The sequence below is a fragment of the Diceros bicornis genome, chromosome X (genome assembly GCF_020826845.1).
Source record: "Diceros bicornis minor isolate mBicDic1 chromosome X, mDicBic1.mat.cur, whole genome shotgun sequence".
NCBI classification, from domain to species: Eukaryota; Metazoa; Chordata; class Mammalia; order Perissodactyla; family Rhinocerotidae; genus Diceros; species Diceros bicornis.
Window position 1 is genome coordinate 1,306,495 of NC_080781.1, and position 6,006 is coordinate 1,312,500.

Below are 6,006 nucleotides of genomic sequence, written 5' to 3' on the forward strand. Positions count from 1 at the left end.
TGGAGCCCCCAGAATCCGGGAGAGACAGAAAGGACCCTCCACTAGAGCCTCCGGAGGGAGCGCGGCCCTGCGACCCCTTCATCTCAGACTTCTGGTCTCCAGGACTGGGAGACGATAAATTTCTAAGCCATCCAGTTTGTAGAAGTTTGCCATGGCAGCCCCAGGAGACTCAGACTCACAGGTTTGTGACATGATCCCACTGGGAAAAGCTGGCTGACCAGAAGTCCCCACAGTGGGCCAACTCAAGAAGTTTGGCGGTACAGGATGAGCCGTGGTCATCCACTACTGTTCTGCGAGACCGAGAAATCCTGGACTCCTGACGCCCTATCTGTGCCGGGAGTGAGCAGTCCTATGGGTGCAGCCAGGATGGAACAAATGCTATAGAGTAGCGGGGTTCCAGAAGATGTGCCCTCCCTAAGGAACCTTACATTCTAATCATCAAATATGGCGGTGAGGCAAAACCTCAAAATGGTCTAAGTTCCTTCAGGATAAGACCCCATAGACTTCTACTATCAATTCACATTTATAGTGAGCTTTGTCCTTAATCATACTTACACAAATGATGGAACTGTCTCTGGTCAGAGTATTCTCTTGGACCCCCCAGAGACACCATCCTGGCTCCCTCAGGAGCCTGAGGGAGGGACTGGGAACCCAAGCTTGGGCTCTGGCGTTCTTCCAGGCAGAATTGTTTGTGTACCGCTAAGTGCCAACGCATTTTCTGATGGGACAGAGAAAAATCCATCCTGAGTCTGGCCCTCGTCAGCGTCCTTGCTGGATGGGCATGAAATGCCACCTCCAGAGAGACCGACAAGAAGCATAAGATTGCAAACAGCTGGAAAGGTCACCGTGTCAATGCTCATGAGGTTAGCCACCGCCAGAGGCAGAATGAGTTTCTGAGCAGAGAGAGTTTTCCAAGAAAGAGAAAGTGTCTCTGAGGATGTTGAGCTGCATGGTTCCTCGGGATGAGGCCATCAATGGAAGGGCTGTGGTCTCCTTGAGGGGGGTGACGTGCAGAAGACCCCGGGGCCAGACTGACTTCGGGAGAGGCTGGTTCTTTAACTCCGGGGACCCAGGCAAAGCAGAGTGGTGGTTGCTGCCTAGCTGGGTTCATTTAACACAGGGACAGTGCTGGCCCCGTTAATTCAGGTCAACGGCTGTGACCTCTGAGTTCCCTGAACAGCATATGGAGTTGATCAAGCTGTAGGATTTTGGCTGAAGGCTTGCGCTTCTTTGAGCCTTGATTTCTCACCTGTAAAATGAGAATGCATAAAGATTCTCTCTTGCCTATCAAACAGCTCCAATGAGGCAAAGTTTTCACCACACTTTGTCGAATTTCACGCGCGTTATCAATGAGTTGTGACTTCATATGTGCTGTTATTTGAGTTGATGCTTCCAAAGGGTTGCGAGCCTTCGACACTTCCGTTACAAATTCAAATGCACTTTTGGGCTTTTCCTTTGAAAAACAAGCTACACCACTTGTCAAAAGTAGCCACAATTATTTATTTGCCATAAGTGAAGTGAAAGACAGGATTTCAGAAATGTCTCGTCTCTTTGCACAGATTTTTTGTAAAAGTGTTTCTGTGTTCTGCACTGTGTCTGTTTACAGCCATAAAAGTAGTGGAGGGATTATAAAAAGAAAGTAAAATGAGAAGGCCTGAAATCACCTGTTTTCAGAAGATAAGAACTCTATTTTAGCTCTGGAAGCATAATCGTCATCATTATCCTCATTTAAATAAAAACAGCTAGGTAAGCAGCTTATCCTCATTGAAATTCCTGAGATCTTCATTCATTCTCTGCATTTGGCTGGAAAAAGCGTAAGTTTATCTCGTTCTTTTCCCAAATGGTAGCCCAGGATTAAGTGGCTAGATCCATAGCATGCATGTATAACGAGAGCCTGTTATTATGGGAGTGAATTAATTCAGTCTGACTTGATGTCACTATTTCCTCTTATTGGAAAAGAAGCAAACCTTCATTCATCTACATCTATCTGGTGGAGGATCTTGGGTCTTCCTTAGGTCTCAGGCATGTTTCAAATAACTGGGTGCACTGAGCAATTCTTGTTAAAGCTTTGTTTTGTTTCCAAACTGCTCAAACAGCACAAATCTTCTTTTCATCCGCCATCTCCCCCCGCCCCCCCATTGCAGAGGTGCAAGACCTCGTTTTACCAGGCTGGGTGGTGGGTTGACAAGGACAGACTTGAGTGGGCTGTTGCTGTGAATGAGGGGATATGCCTGCAATTAGGGTCTCCTGCCACCAGGAGACGCATGTGCCTGAGTGTCCTTTTGGGTTGACCTGCCAAGAAGAACAGGTGTGGGGCTAAGAATTGAGCATGATTTTCCAAATGGAAGCTTCCTGGAAATTGCTAGGAAACCTCAAGCAGTCTTATTAAATTGGATGCACAGAGTGTTTGGTGTTAAAACAGAGTCTGGAACAATGCATTGAAAGCCACTGCTTATAGTAACCCTTCTGTCTCGCTCACCTGCTCTCAGACACTTTGAGCCAGGGGGTTAGGATTTTGCGTATCTTCAAATTGTGGCAAAATACATATAACATAGCATTTACCATTACTGATATTTAGAACATTCGCAATGTTGTTCAACCATCCCCACTATCTAGTTCCAGAATGTTTTTCATCACTGCAGATGGAAACCTGGTACCCATTAAACAATCATTTCCAATGCCCTCCTCTCTTAGCCTTGGCAACCACTATTCTGCTCTCTATCTCTGTGGACTTCCCCATTCTGGATACTTTATATAAATGGCATCACACAATATATGAACTTTTGTGTCTGGCTCCTTTCACTGAGCGTCATGTGTTCAAGGTCCATCCACGTTGTAGCCTGCGCCAGTGCTTAATTCCTGTTCATGGCTGTATAATATTCTGTTGCATGGATGGACCACACTGTGTTTATCCATTCATCCCCTGATGGACACTTGGGTTGTTTCCACCTTTTGGCTATTGTGAAAGGCGCCGCTGTGAACATTTGCATAGATATTTTTGTTTGAAGACTTGTTTTCATTTCTTTGGTATATGTGCAGGAGTGTAATTGCTGGGTCACACGTTAAACTTGTAGAGGGTCTGCCAAAATGTTTTCCACATTGGTTGCACCATTTTACATTCACACCAGAAGCTCTACAAGAGTCCGAATCTCCCCAGGTCCTCGTCAACTTGTTGGTTTCCATACTGGGGACTATAGCCATCCTACCGGGTGTGGGGGTTAGAGATTTGATATGGTGAGGCCATCACGGACCAGCTTTCTGAGTTTCTCATTCTTCACTTGGGATGTAGAAGGCATGCTGGCTCATCCTCCTCATTCATTAGATTCTGGGCACAGCCATGCCGTCCTTGGAGTCGGCCCTGAGCATCCCTCCCCTTCCCACGTATTTAGGACACTCATCTTAGTCTTGAGTTCATTATGACGTTCCACATGGCTTGCCTGCTGGGGACCCACTCGAATGTCCACACAAGACCTGCCTCCTCCCTCATGTGGATCATTAATCAAATACTCTGATTTCTGGTCATCCTGCAGAAGGAACAGCTCTGACACACAAGTTTTCATTAAAGTGAAACCACAGCTGACAGCATAACGGGAGACCTCTCCAAGTGACTTCAGTGCCTCCACTAAAACATCCACTCCATAGTGATGGAATTTTGGGAGGGAAACTGCCTGGGTCCAGAGGGCTTGGTGGCACCCCTAGATCTTATCAGAGGAGGGGCCCATGAATTCATTTACACATGGGGGTGGATCCGCCATCTTGGCCAAGCTCCCCTGTGGGGAACTTGGTGTCTGAACCTATGTTTTGATTCTGTTCGATTGAGCACAGTTTCCAGCTGGGACTCTGGGGGGCAGCGCAAAGATGAATAAGGTCCAAGCTGATCCAGGTGAGGAGGCAGGTGAGAAGAGCCTCTAGGTCATGGCAGAGGGAGACCCAACCCAGAGCTGGGAAATGCAGCCAGCCGGCGGGGGATCGGGGACTGTTTCGCATGGATCAGAACCGGCCTCCCGCACAGGGCTGGGGGTGCTGTTCAGGTGGGAACTTCCCTGCATTCAAGATTTACAAAACTGTTCTGTAGCCAAATTCACTTTAATCCGAGCACGTGCACGGAGGCCCTGGGGAAATGGACCAAATCAAATGGAGACCTTGATGGGGCCCCAGGCCTGCGAGGTGATCCACTTAATTGCTCACCAGGGCAGCTCTGGCCGCTTAATAGGATTGATGGGCACAAGAATCAGCCTGCACCCTGAACCCAGTCCTCTTTACAGATGGTCTGGACCTCCAGGATCTGACCTGACGCTGGGGCTCCCTCCTCCTGTGTCCACACGGGCTGGGAAGATGCTGCTGGCATCTTCAGCAGGGGGCTCTGGATTCGGTATTTCTGAAACACAGTCTTGTGGTGTCTTCTGTTTTCAGGAGAAAATACAGTTTTTCTATCCATGTATGTTCTAAAATTAATGTGAACATTTACCAAGGGATGGTGTGTGTGTGAGTATGTGTGAACGTGTGAGTGTGTATGTGTATATATATAGAGAGAAATGATAGATACGTAGATATAAATTAGATAGATTAGAGAGATGATAGATAGATAAATGGAGAGATAGATAGTATAGATAGATAGATAGATAGATAGATAGATAGATAGATAGATAGATAGATAGATAGATAAACAGATGACAGATGGTTGATAGATGATGGACAGATGATAGATAGGTAGATAGGTAGGTAGAACGGATAGATAGTTGAAACATAGATAGGATGGATAGATAGATGATAGATAGATACATAGATACATAGATTATCTATGTGTATATATCTTAGCGTATATGGCTCTCTTTCTCTCTGTTTATAGACAAGATAGATACGGTTGTGTGTGTGTTTGTGGGGGGACGGGTTATATATATACACACACGTAGTGAATGAGAGAGAGAAACTTGGAAAATACTGTTCCTAATCCAAGCACGCAGCATTATTACTTTTTCTTAAGGGAAATCAAAGAGAATTGCCCCCAAATGACACAGTGCTTTTTCTGTAACTATAACTGTGTCTTTGGGAAGATGTGAAATTGTGCAGTAATAGCATTGCATTTCCTTGTTTCTGGTAATACCCATAAGCCGTACAAATTTCTCCAAGATCTGGGAATCCTGAGAGCTTATTTTTAGTGGGTTTGACACTGCAAGGGCCGTACCTACAGCCCCCCCCACTCCTGTCTTCGTCTTCGGATATAAAACATTTGTATATAAAACATGTAAGATGTATGCTAATTGTTACCTGTCACCTACCTGCCTTTTTCCTTTATTTCAAAGTATACGGGTTCAAAATTTACAGTGAAACAGACTGGCAGGCATGTGGGAAATTCAAAGGGAAGTTTTCCTGCGGCCAATTTCTGTTTAAAATAACGGAAAACAGCAAGGACTTCACACACATAGGATCTTACATCCAGCAGAGGGGCTCACACACACACATCAGCACAGAGACCCAGAATGACGCCCTTACAATGTTTACTTAAAGGTGAAAAATAAATAACTGTTTCATTTAAACCTTTTCGAGGTCTTAAACACCTGACTTATTCATACTGGGGCATAATTCAGGTATTTCTCATTTATGAAGGTTCTTGCTTGGAAGCAACTGATATTTGTTTCCTATTATCATGCAAAACTGGTTTTTGAAAGCTTTTCATCAACACATTAAATAGATATTTATTTCCCTTCCCCCCTTAATTCCTTCAAAGTTGTTTGAAGGAGTCATGGATACATTTTAATCTTTTTAATCATAGTTTTGCACAGTGAATCATCACTTCATCTGGTTCATTTATCCTTAAATGTATCGAGACTTCCCCTTCTGTCACCTTGTAACATAATTGCTTTCTATCAGAATCCCATTCTCTGAAATGCACGGTCCCCCGAGTTCAGGATGCTTACTCCTTCAGCCCGTGAGGGGCTCAAGTCCAAAGAACATTTGTTTGTCTAAAATGTTCAGTTAAATCTCTGGATCTCCACTTTCTCTCAA